The sequence below is a fragment of the Orbicella faveolata genome, unplaced genomic scaffold (assembly GCF_042242905.1).
Source record: "Orbicella faveolata isolate gen_17 unplaced genomic scaffold, um_ofav_v1 contig_3, whole genome shotgun sequence".
Classification (NCBI taxonomy): domain Eukaryota; kingdom Metazoa; phylum Cnidaria; class Anthozoa; order Scleractinia; family Merulinidae; genus Orbicella; species Orbicella faveolata.
Window position 1 is genome coordinate 17,487,777 of NW_028301558.1, and position 13,591 is coordinate 17,501,367.

A 13,591-nucleotide genomic window follows, 5' to 3' on the forward strand; every position below is an offset into this window, starting at 1 on the left:
TTATAAGCCTGTGAGGGCGCGCACTCAAACTACATCAGAAACATCAACTCAGTACGTCTTGTCCCCAAGCAATACCAGACTGAAAAAAAGAGGAACAACTGTTTTGATTCACAAATAGACTATAAATTAAAATAAGAATTGCTTCTAAAGTTTATTCTTCATATCAGAGCTCATCAATACTAATTATAAATGCACGTCATCACCATCACAATAGAGCAAAATAATTACACATAACAGTGATACTAATGGTAGAATTATTTTCGTGCAATGTCATGGCCGCCAATGTTTTCGCACGCGCCCTAAGAAGGGCAGCAACATGGTGGCTGGTACCTGAAGTAAATTCTGTAATTTTTGAAAGCATTTTTTTTGCAACATTAATGAATTGCACTAAGCTGAGCTGTGTAAGCTGATACAATGATTATTTTTCTCCTTAGGGTGCAAATAACGCAAGAAACGAGTGCAATTATCCAACCTCAGGAGATTGCTTAATGACGTTGGTTGCTATGCAGTGATCGTAATCCTGTATGTTCTCCTGAAAGTGTGCAACTCAAAACTGCAAAAAGTCTGCTTTTCAGAAAACACAGTCGTTGGATAATAACTTGTCTCCAATAGTTTACTTCTACTAAGGATATAAATAAGCGATACTACACACTAAAATTTCTAATAAGATCCTGGATGTAAAGCTATGCATATGGTATTAGGCTGCCGTCATTGCCTAATGAATCACACCAGACCTACGAGTGACCCTATGAAATTAGTTAATTTTGTTATTCTACTAAATCTTGGCAGCATTATTTACAACGTATTGACAAAAGTTATGTATATACTAAATTCTATTTCGATGCATAAAAATATATTACTAGTCTAAATATAATTAAATCTAAATTTTTGTCCGTCTCGGAAACAAGTTTGTTTAACAAATCCACAAGATTTACCTAAAATGTTTCTATAGTTGACAAGACAAACTACAAAGTTAATCCATTTTGAATGGCCTGGGAAAAGTGTATAAAAATGGCATTTCGATACCTAGTAGACAGCTAGACGAGCAGTGGCGTTCTTGGCCGGGTTTCAAACTACAACTGGGATCAGTTGAGTTGACGTTATTAGTTTCGCGGCTTTAACTACGAGCAATGAAAAACACCAAACAAGGTGCCTAACCAGGATCCCCCCTCCCCTCTATTCCTACACAAATGGTTTCCGGCGTGAGCATCAAACCTCGAAAACTGCCAATTTGCTATACCTATATATAATCTATCATATGTGGCTAATAGATGCCATTTATAGGTCCTAAAGTTAGCGTGATTTATCTATTACAATCCCATAATTTGCGTAAAACACGTATCTAAAAGTTAATATTGTTTTTCTACCAAATAACAGAATTTAAGTAGTCTAAAACCTGACATCGTTTTGATTTACTCAGGAGCAAGTTATTCTTCATTTACATGAATATCCACCGGCAACTAACTGTGTTTTACAGGATATAAATGAAAATGTTATAACTCCCAACACAAATACGTTTTCCGATTGGAGGAGAACGTGTCACGTGTCGTGGGTCAAAATTCACTAACCCCTTAGGGCGAACAAAACTCACTAACTCCCCAGGGAAACAACAACTTGAACTTTCGACTCGCACGTGATCCGGTCGTGCTCCTTGAAACCGCGGCAAATTTCTGTTCCAGCCGGCGTGCAGCAAACGATTTCTTCGCAGTTTTTTTTTTTTTTTTTTTTTTTTTTTCTATTTTTGAGTTTGGAGGTATAACAAAACACTTAATGACTGCTCCAGCGGGAAACAGTGAGTTTTGTTTGCCCTCGACATCAATGTTTCCCTCGGCTTCGCTTCGGGCAACATTGAGCGTTTCGGGGAAATAAAACTCACCGTTTCTCTTGGAGCCAGTCATTAATTAAGTGCTTCTTGTACACATGGGGATACTAGGAATTCCTAGTTCCTTCTTTTACACAACTGTAGGGAATTATACTAGTTTTACTTGACGAAGTTTCACACAATGACCGCGATTCCCCTTAACCCCAGGTTATTAAATAGCCCACGGAATTCATGTAGGTATATGGTTCAGCAGTTCAGCTCTCTCCTCTATCTCTATCGGCATGCTGCTAAAATGTCCTCCCCCTCCTCAACGCAAGGAAGAGCAATCCACAGCAGGGTAGAATTGAAGGACAGACAGAGAGGCCTCAACTTAATCGTTCTTACACTTGGGGATCTCATTATCCACAACATGCAGTATCTTTTTCTTCGCAGGTAGGGCATCTTCCACCGCGTGTTTGTACATCAAACAAGCCATCATGGGTTTTTCCAGCTCGTATTTGGCTTGATCGCATTCACTGGCGACCGTATAGCTGTCGAATAACACTTGAGCCGTGCGTATGCAGTGTGTTGTCACGCCTAAAAGGCATCCAGCCGTAATCCCTTTCACGGCAGTTCCAGTCTGGACATCCTCTCTTATATAAACCCAATAGCACAACACTGTAGACACAAAACAAAACAGAGCAAAAATTCCGAAATATTTCTGTACACTTAAACGTAACTTGGTCGGCAAAGCTGTAGGAATATACATGTAAAATGGTCGATTTGGAATGTAAATTAAGGTAATATATTTCGTTTCAGTGATTTAGGCTTTTCGCGAGGCCAGAAAATGACGAATTCCTACATAAAAAGCTTCCATGTGCTCTGACGGGGCAGGGGTTTGCTAAGACTTAGGTTTACCAGTTTGCTCAGTAACCTTTTGGCAACTTTTTAACTTCTTTTCAATTTCTTTTTCTTTTGCGCAACGTTTTACACGATAGGCAACTTTTCTGAGCAACCTCTACCCATTCCGACACAATCGGAGCAACCTTTAGTATCTCGGTGTTTGCAAATTTTGAAGATTCACCGAATGTTTCCCGAAGGCGATACAAACTTTTCCGAACATTTCCGAAGTCGTGGAACATCGAAGATCTTTCGAGCATATATCGACACTTTTTGGCCCATCTAGCATAATAATATTACAAACGCGTCAACAAACGATACGTTTGCAACACATTTCCGACCGGTTCCACTTTTCGTAAAAACTTCGTCAAGGTATTCAAAGGGTACGAAGAACGCATGCTATGTCGGCCGTTTTACTTTCATTTTCTTTACTGTGTGAAGGTCTGGCACAGTATGTGCCTTCGAATTTGCACGCGAACAATTATAAAAGTCCTGGATGTGTCAAGGCATTCAGAGCGAACCCTTCACTTTAGCAACATAGAAATATTCCATTGTTAACTTCCTCCTATAAGCGGAAACTCAGTCCCAGTGGCGAGGACTAAGGACTAAGGACTAAGGAACCGGACCTAAAAACACTTACCTCCAATCACAACAAGTCCTGTGGTTAACTGTACATAGATCCAGTTAATGGTAGTACGAGCTCCTGACTCCAGTCTATCCACAAGCTTTTGCAAACAGGCTATTTCAGCTCCGCATCTAAATACAAGTTCCTTCATTGCTATTAAGTTCATTTCCCATTACATGTTCTCTAAGTGGGAGATCCTGAAAAGACTCTTACAGGCGTTTTTGATCTGTAAGATTTTAGGAACAAACATATTGAATATTCTTGTTCTAAGGGTTAGTTTTTGGGCTGATGATTTTTTTTCTTCTGACCTTCGTTCAAACTAGGTTTTTGTGGAGCATATTACCTTGTTCGAGAGTTACTCTGTGTGTATTTTCTGTACAGATCACAAGTGACTCGGAAAAATAGGGTTCTAACCTCTTTACTAACTGGCCAGGAAACATAAATCAAGATTTTCTTCGAAAAAAAATAGATTGTAGAAGGATATGGGGATGTAAAGGAGCTATAATTTCAGCTGAATCGTACTGTTCGCCAGCTTAACTGGCAACTTAGCTCAGTGGTACTGAACCTGCGTGCTTACATGTGACTGAGGATGTCTGAATGTAAGCTATGACTGACGTAATGTGTCAGATATAGTTCCGCAGGCAAAATAGCACTAAGTCTGTGTGCTTACTTCGGGATGTTTGCAAAAGTGATCTGTAATGTCAGAGAGTAGTTTTCCAACTTAGCCGACAGTGGTTAAGTCTAACTTAGCCTGTCTCCTTACTTGGGAATGTAGGTTACGTTAAAATCGACCTGCGATAACAGTTTCTGTTTTTGGCCGGCTAGTCCCCGAACAAACGTTCAACGCAGTCGAGTTGAACTTTGTAAACTGTTTATAATTTATCTAAAATGAAAGAAAAAAGTGTATCGAGACAACTGCGAAAAATACCTGTTCTTCCAACTTCCATTTATGATGTTCGATTTCTTTGAGCTTCGTGTGTTTGATTTCTTCCACTTTCCTCTTCATCTCGTCTCTTTCTCTAGTTTTGTCTTTTTTAATGGAAAAAATCTTGAGGATTTCCGTTGCTACAGCGAAAAGGTAGGTGACAAATGTTGCTATGGAAACGTTCCCAATTCTCTGGATTTTGGCAGCGAAGAGGTGAGCGAGATCCAACCAATTTGGTGGATCTTCAAACTCCCTTTCCCGCTGTTGTCGCTGTTGTTGTGAAAATGCAGGCCATCGTTGATCTTCACTTTCTTGCAACGGAAATGGATATGGTTTGTCAAGCGACTCTTCTACTGGCAAACCTTTAGAATCCATGGCTTTTTTTACAGACAGCAATCCTTGTTGAATTGTCCTGTTGATCTGAAGTAAGCCTTCATGTCAGAGGCGAAATGTTTTTGGAAAGGTACCGGAAATCTGAAACTGATTTTCTAAGGCTACGTCTAGTAATACTGAATTACTTGTGCAAATCACTTCTGACTACTACGGCTAGAGTAAAGTCTTGTATTCCGGGATCTGATACTAGGCAAGCCCCAAGCTATTAGGAAACATGAAAGAAAAAAACCTACAAATTAACCGACGTTTCAACTATTAATTGTCTTTTATAGCTGTTCAGACCAAAACCGGCAGTTCACTTTTCGAAACAGTTGCACTGCTTTCCATAATTTGATATTCAATAACGTCTTTCTCGTGAACTAATCGAAGTAGCCTCTGGCGGATTGCATAGGGCTGGTTTGCCTGAAATTCGGAAATCAGGATTTAGAAGGTGGGGGAAACTGTTCTGTCCTGGCGTTAATGTATGTTAACAGGAAAGGCATTGCAGTTGGGCGCTTGGGGACGGCACTGAATATTCACGAAAAGGGATTTATAATTCCAAAACCATATCAGATTGTAAAAAGTGAAAAATATGAAACATTTTGCGTCTCCAAGTGGCCAAAAATGTTTTGCCTGCGTCCAGCAACTCGCTCGTAGTTCGTCGAGTGTCGCCAGTTTACAAAATAGTTGTGTTATTTTGAACAAAATATGTTGTTCCTTGTCAAATTAAACCCAGAATTCTCGAGTTAAGTCATAGTGATAAGAAGAGTCCAAAGTAACTTAAGCATTATCTCTATTTTTGTTAGCTGCGCGCGATGAAAAAGACTATTCAGTATCGTATCGTCTCGGTAGGACAGTTGGGATTTGATAACACAGCGGTCAAACGTCTGCGCATGTGCGAGCAATCGAGCAACTAAAAGGCGGCCAAAATGTTTTCATGACATCGTTCTTTTCATGGGTCATCGGCATCCTATAAATGGCATTTTCCTCGTTATTTATATATTTGTTTATGTTTTAGCCTGTACAACGAGAGCTAGCAGAAATAAGAGTTAAAAATTGTTCTACCTTCTACTTGTTGAAGGTCTTTCTTTTCCGCGGTATGTATTTTCCGTGCTCCTTGAATTTTTTGTTCGCCTGGACTTTGCACTTAGTGCACCAGTTTTTCCCAGGTTTATAGTTTGGAAAAGATTTTCCCACCTGGTCAAAGACCAGGTACAGGCGGTTTGGGATCGGTATTTTGGCCAGCTATGCCCCCATGACGATGGACATGAACATCGTTTGTCGTTTCGATTCATCTCGCTCCTGTGCTTCAGACAAATCCAGGATCCGGAAGGAATCCCCACAGTCCTTACCAAAATTTTTCCAGCTCGTCTGAGCAAAGCCGAAACACTGCAATTGTCTTTTTCTTCTCCCATTTTTCCTTCTTTTACACACCGTTTGTCGTCCGTTTCTGGCGTCACGCATCGTATGATTAATAAAGACAAATAAAAATATACTACGCCGTCGGCTCGTAGCATGACACGGGTTTTCAAGACTTATAAACTTTTTTGGTAAAGCTCAAAACAAAATGGTATATCAACAGAATACCGGTAACTTAGTAAACTTTGTGTCTGAAAAGTCTTAAGTTTTCCTTTTACCTGCTTTCTTTTCCTTTTACAGATTTCTGTGAACTTTTCAATTTTTTTCGTAAATTTTGCGTAACACCTGTTGTTTCCCATGTTTTCCTTCAAATTTTTGCGCGGGAAATTGGCGCGCGGCTACCAAAATATGTACCCATTTGCGCATGCCCGACGTTTGACCGCTGTGTTGGATTTGATAGGCGATCGTACTGCGGGCGCAGTCGCCGTAAGCAAGGACGTCAGCTTCCGACCGCTGGTTATTCGCAATCATATGTCTTTTATCATGCGTGCAGATGGACTTGGTCTGTTTGTATTTTGGAAAAAACATTCCTGTCTGGAGAATAAAAACACTTAGCAAACTGCGAGCACCAGTAAACATCAGGCTGGCGCGGACAACACGTTTTTCCTACTGCGCTTGCGCAGTAGTGTACCACGGTACAATGGCTTAGTTTACATATGTAAACATGGCGACTGGGACTGTCAAGAGATCTCTGTAGCGCCAAAACGATGCCTGACCGATACGTCGACGAGGTCTTTTTATCAGGGCTTTTATCCTAAAAGATACAAGTACAAAAACAAACGACGAGAAACTTTATGTTGTCGTTGTGACAGCACTAGACAAGATTGCAAAGCAAGTGACCGTTCAATACGGATCATTACGTGGGATACAGTGAACAGTTCGATGAGATAGTGGGGTTCATGTGGTTCGGAGGCTAACAACCTTTTTCAGCGAATGAAATCTCTTCCTCTTCCGTCGTCTCCTTCTCTTGACGACCGTATGGAATAGCAGTTCATGGAGATTTGTATCGGGAAATAAAGAGGAAACTGTATTCTGGCCGGAAGGACGACTCAGCCACTCGTGTAGAAGTTCGGGTCAATCAGGATGTATTTGATGCAGGACTAGTGTTAGCAGGGAAGTTAAGCAAAGAATGGGAAAAGACTGTACATGTTTATAGAATTGATTCGAACCAGAGGTTAAACCCGGCCATGATATGCTAAGATTGTGGAGAAAGACAAACTTTCAGCGCTTTCGATGTACCTCTTAGTCAGTGATGGTCGTAGGCGTGGTTGCCTGCTTATTAACGAGCCATTAACGAAAGAAAGTCGCTTACACACAGCAACTACGACAACTAACGAAGATCTTTACTGTGCTTGACGAGGCCTCCTTCTTCAACGACGGGAACTTCTGAGCTCGCAGAGAACTTGTTTTAATTACTATAAGCAACATCGATCCTGTTTAATTTTGATAAAACTGAAAAGCTTAATTAGCTAAACTAGTTAGATCTGGATGGACTAAACACATCAAAGTATAAATTTTGTTTCTAGATAGAGAGGGGTTAGTGTTCAAGAGGTCTGTAGGGTTTAATAGCCTGTGTATATCTTGAACAAACATTCTACAAATTTTCAAAGATGTAGCAGCAGTATTAAAATTTCCGAGAAATGAATCACGTACCGTTGCGCCACATAATCGTTTTGCCGAGGCCAATAAATTTCCCATTAATTAGAACTAAAAGTTCTCCGTCGAGTTATTTACTGTAATTTTCTTTAGAAAAGGACAAAATTTTCTCCTCGATGTTCGAAAAATGATTAAATTCGCAAATTTGCAAAAATATATAACACTGAGATGGACTGATTAGATTTCCAAGAAAAACCGGACGTGAATAGTTGAAAACTGAATAGAAAACTTCAACTCTGTGTAAGAGCCTCGTTCTTTTCGCTTTCACCTCTGATTTTCAACTCTCATTTTAGAAATATCCTCTGGTATACTGAGCAAAACCTAGACAATTTCAAATTCACAAATGAAAATATAAAACCAGCCGCCGTATCTCGTAGTATTTTGGTGTCGAATATTTGAGTCTCGTTAACCTAAAAGAGTTATTTTCCACGGTACGTTTCCCAGAAACATAATCCTAATCTCAATGTTTTGCATCAATATTCCCCGAGCATGGAATTATATTTTTAAGCTTAAGTTTGTCTCTGCGTTGTTTTCCCTGCACAATACCAAGGAAGCTACACATTTTAAGCATAGAGCTGAGCTCTCGTTTTAAAATTGCGAATGAAGAGATCTCAGAACCGGGAATGGTTCTCAAGTTTCTAGCGGTTTCAATTTGACCTTAACTCTTACTAAAATCATAAATTTTCCTTTACGAAATAAAACTAACAAAAGCCGCTAAGACTACTAGACAAGAACGTCACTTCCAGGCGATAAACAAAGTTTATAAGTATGACCTGGTTTGAGGCCGAATATCAGTCGATAACCCACGACAGACAATACGTAGGTCCTGCATGACTGAAAAAGAGCTAAACTGGAGTTTTCTTCGAAATATCTAACTTGGAAACAGATAGCAAAGCACTGTACATTGTTAAGTAATATTTACCTTTTTATCCCAATGAAATAAAAAGAGCCAAGTGTTCTTTGACCCCTTTCTGAGCTTCCAATCCAATGTGGTCATATACTCAGTTCGGGCTGGCAAAAATGCTTCGCTTAGCATTTATCACTACGATAATTTATGCAGGCATAAATTGCCTGAGGCAGCTTATTGTGGACTGCAGCACGTGATCATCAGGTAATATATATAGTACATTACTGTATTTTGAGTGGGCGTCAAGTTCAAACTTACAAGAAATCCCGCAAGAAAATTGAAGTGGATCCCAGAAAAGAACTCACTGAGGACTATACATTGATATAAAGCCAGTCAGCCTTAAGGCACTAATTGAAATAATTCAAGACACTGTGGCATTGTTGTGAGGACATTCGCAGGTGGACTAGGCGTCATAAGTGTGTTGAGTTTGTTGTTGGTTCTCTCCTTGTTCCGAGGGCTTTTCTCCGGGTTCTCCGGTTGTCCTTCTTGCCAACCAACACTTTTAAATTACAATTCGATCTGAACAGGAACGAAGATCTCGCTCTCCGTGGCATGTGCCACTGCAAATTTACTGATTTACCTATTTATTTATTTGCGTTCGACAGAACGCAGTTCTAATCAGGCAATGGAGGGAAATCGAGTTTTCCTGTATGTATCTATGGACAACAATTTAACCCCCTCAAAAAAATATTCAGGGACGAACGACGTCATCTCCATGTTCGTCCATGTGCTTTCTTTCGAGTGTTGTGCAATATTGCGGACTTTCGAGTGTCGAGGCAGCTTATTGTGGACTGTAGCGGACAAGTTGTTTCAGTTTAAAGCTTGATTTGGGTTTAATGGCATTTAAACACCTTGCAGACATGTCTTCACGAAACGTGTACGACTTTTCGTACGAACAGAAAGCTAGGGGTGGCGAATTTTCCTTCAAAAGCTCTGGGTCTCGTAAAATTTTAGTCGAATTTCACAGGTCTCGCAGTCTCGTTTTTTAGCGGTTATGTACGTCTCGCAGTCTCGATTTTTCTACGAAGCTGTCTTGGAGTCTCGATTTTTCGCACGGCTAAGGGTCTCGAAGTCCCAATTCGTTCCTTTATCTGTTTTTATAAATTACGTCTTCTCTTCACTTGATATGGAATTTCAATGAAGCAACTTACAAATTTTCCGAGAAAAAGTTAACCCTAACTTCTCCTAATTGTCTTAATTCCACAAAAAGGTACAAAACCTACCGCAACGTCAGTTTTGGCGCCAGAAAAACAGTTATTTTTCTCTAGGATATCATAACGTAGTGTTATAATCGCATTTCCAGTTCCAGTCAGTTCCAAGAAGCTGGCTAAAGACTGTACAAGCTCATTCTACCTCTCAACTAAATCTGGGGCTCGAATTTTAAGAATCTGAACATCTCGCGCCCGTACTAAAAACACTTTGAAGTCTCGGTCTCGCGATCTAAAAAGTCAAAATGTCTCGGGCTCGCAAAGAAAAATGCTTGTCTCTGCATCTCGCAAAGTCTCGCATTTACCATTCGCCACCCCTAAAGCTGTAGTTCGGCTGCGTGTTGTGTACCCTCTTCTATTCGACCAAAATCAACACTGCTTTCTGCTGAACTGAATAAATCAAAGGAGGAAATGCGTAGTTTCACTTCGCTGGCCTAGCCGAGATTTCCGTGCCCAACATAAACCCAACGAAAGTGTTTACATAGGAAAAGAGTTCAACTCCCACAGGATTATTTTGGTACACCAACATGTCCTCTGTTTCATTGTTTCGGAAGAGAAAATGATCAATAGCTGTTCCTCCGAAGCCACGGCGATTCAAAGACAGAATAATTGTCCTAGTTTGCATGATGAAAGCACGTCTTCTCGCACACCCACGGAACAGGCAACGTTTGTGTCGATTTACACGCTCCAGAATCGTAGGGCTCCGGTCATTAACCTCGAACGTCCGGTCTGTATACGAAAATCTCAAACTTCCGCCTTGAGATTTTCTGTAAAAGACCTCATTCTAGGTCCAAAAGTAGTTACTACGCTACCATGACCTTTGATGGACTCTTTCCCTCTCACAATCAGGGGCAAAATTTATGTACGATGACATTGACTTCCTTAATGGATTTGTGCGGTACATTACGTTTAGAAACTAATCGAGGGGTTAGATGTTGCCTTAGAAAGACTAAGGCCGAAAATTCCACTGCTTTACTTTCATATATGTCTTGCAGGGAAGTGAAAATGTGATCGCATAATGTTCACATCCAAACGTGACATAACTCAAACTCTGAAATGAAATTATCGCCGGGCAAAGCCCCAGAGAAAATCCTCCTTGTCGAACCGAATGATCCGGTCTGAGATTAATAATCCTAACTTCTATTTTTAAATATTTTCCCATGCATATTTTTTGCATTAATTCTACACCATAAAACAACATATCATAAGTACTTTATCGATATCACCCCGGGTCGCTTGTTCTGCTTGTTAATTTCTCAGAACCAATGACAACATGCATTTTCCTAGAAACGATTGTTTGTGTCTTCCTATTTGTTTCAACTCCTCTAACTTAGCAACTTCCATTATAACTCAGTCCTAGTGTTGGGACAAACACAGTTACAACTGGTTCCTTGCGCTCAAGTGAAACTGAGTTTCAACCGATCGCGGTCGGCAGCTGTCGGCGCAGGTTTGGTGATCAAAGGCGTAGATCATGCATGTCAGAACAGGAAAGGAGCTGGGAATTCGATCGAAATATCTCCATTTTTCCTGATGCCGCACTGACCTTCGCAGAAGAACATCGCTCAAATGGCTTGAAAAAGACAGAAGAGGATCGACGCCAGGTTTTGACGCCTGATGTTTCAGCTTTTTAAAGGATAACAGTAGGCTTCTACCGGATTCGAAATCCATACTAAAACTATTCCATAGACCTGTGGTGCAGCTGTCGGCTGAGTTTCCACGAAATGGGGGCTACACGTAAGTGAGACATTTTTTTCCGATATGAGTAAATGCCTAATACGAATTGATTATCCAAACTTCAAACTGTTTATAGGTCTAGTTTAACTAGGATATGTTGTTTAAGGCTTACGTTTTTTGAATGATTCGTAAAAATACATCCAATCTTAATTGAATGCCACAATCGAATATCATTTCTGTAAAACTGATCCATATCAACCTTTCCAAGAAAGAATAAACTTATTTCCTGTATTTCGGGACAAATTAATCTAATTTGGACAATATGGAGTAGGAAGGTCAATCTGACAGAAAACCTAAGTTTTCGCTATGGGAAAAGGGGGTGACTCCTCGGAACCTTGTAACACTAATGTTACAAATTGATTTTCCAAATTAACTGAAACTCGTCGATGGTGCTTGAAAGCACAGACTGAGACCCAAATCCGTCGCATTCAGGTCACGTTGTTGTCACATGACGAGTTTTCTTTTTATTCCCAGAATTGCGCAACTACTATAAATTCCAAGAAACGAAATTGGAAAAGGCTAGCCTCGACGCTTTGTGTTACCAACCGATTCGTGTTTTACAGACGTCTTAAAGATAACTTTTTTGTCTTTTTACGCCGCTAAACCAAGTTATTTATTCGCCTTGAAGTGTTGGATAGACCACCATTCGTGTGTATGAATGTTTGATCTCACTCCACCGAGATTCCCCCCAATTTTAGTGGAGTAAAACGCCATAAGATGATGATTTTGCAAAACACAGTTGCAGCGTCGCCTTAAAATGTTACTAGGGGGAACAAAATACCCATTAAATGCCCTGTAAGTCGGAAGGCTTACAACAAACAGCTCTTCGGTTCTATAGTCAATGCAAGCTAAGAATATGATGAACGAAGCTGAAAACTGACAAACAACTCGTGGGCAAGATTAATCGATCATCATACCAGAAGTATTGTATATCGAGCAAGTTCAAATCAACGCAAGTTTTGTCCCTCCCCACACAACTGGAACTAACACTGCGGAAGCATATATTTCTCGCCCGCAGCATCGATTGTCCACAAGGTCGATTTTTAATTCCTGAAAGATCAAAACACCACTTACCTTTATTGGTTGTAAAGATCGAGCCAATACGAAAGAACTACAAATATATATTTCGTAATTTAGGCAGCATACGCAATCTCCTATGGCTCTAAAGAGAAACTGAAAATGCTTCTCGAGCAGTTTTTTTAAAAATTTAGTACGATTTCATAAGACATCCGCTGACCAATTGGTCCGTTATTGGGGTTAAATACCCCGTATATAGCCTGTGTGAGCCTGTATCAACACTAAATCAGAAAAATGTCTCAGTAAGTCCTGTGAGGCGCATTCCCCAAGCATTAACAGACTACGATGTGTCGCAATGAACGAGTTAAAATTACAAAGCCCGCTTTCAGGAGAAAGAGAAAACAAACAGCGGTTACAAACAAAACAAACAGGTTTCGCATGGTATATTAAACTTGACGTTTCGTATGCTACAACATACATCTTCAGAAGTGACGGTTACAAAATATGACAAGATTTAAAAAGACCCCGCTTTCGTTTCACAAAATGGCTTTCCGTCGCCTATAAAGAGGACTTGTACTAACATTTCACTTCCGCGATATTAAAGTGAGTCAGAAATACGTACATCTCTAGTATTGGATCTCGTTTTATCACATTTGCGAGCAGGCTTTTCAAAGATTTTTTTCCCACGAGCCAGTGGCCAATCAAGTTGAACTGTTACTAATGGCTATAGGAGGTTCTGTGGTCGCATGGTTAGTGGGCTCGATTCCGGATCGAGCAGTCTGGGTTCGAGCCCTGGCAGGGCACATTGTGTTGTGTCCTTGGACAAGACACTTTACTCTCACAGTGCCTCTCTCCACCCAGGTGTATAAATGGGTACCGGAAAATTTATGGACTACCATCGCATCCAGCTGGAGGGAGTAGAAATACTCCTAGTCGCTTCATGCTGCAGAAACCGGGATAAGCTCCGGCCTGATGGGCCACTTGGCTCGTATGCAGACTTTACCTTTACCTGTTACTAATGGCTTTC

General features: G+C 40.4%; 1 long non-coding RNA gene and 1 pseudogene across 2 annotated transcripts in view; both read right to left on the bottom strand.

Annotated features, from left to right (window-relative positions):
• Nucleotides 1-126: 126 nt before the first annotated feature.
• LOC149106690 (uncharacterized) lies at nt 127-4,874 on the bottom strand (annotated as a pseudogene). The gene is made up of 3 exons (XR_016209657.1): nt 4,255-4,874; nt 3,342-3,552; nt 127-2,479 (listed from the first exon to the last, which is right to left on the bottom strand). The product of XR_016209657.1 is annotated as an uncharacterized LOC149106690 (transcript).
• Nucleotides 127-13,591, bottom strand: part of LOC149106691 (uncharacterized) — a 39,180-nt gene continuing 25,715 nt past the window's right edge. Inside the window, exon 2 of the long non-coding RNA XR_016209658.1 lies at nt 127-1,735. This is a non-coding gene — a long non-coding RNA (uncharacterized LOC149106691). The remainder of the gene's footprint in view (nt 1,736-13,591) is intronic.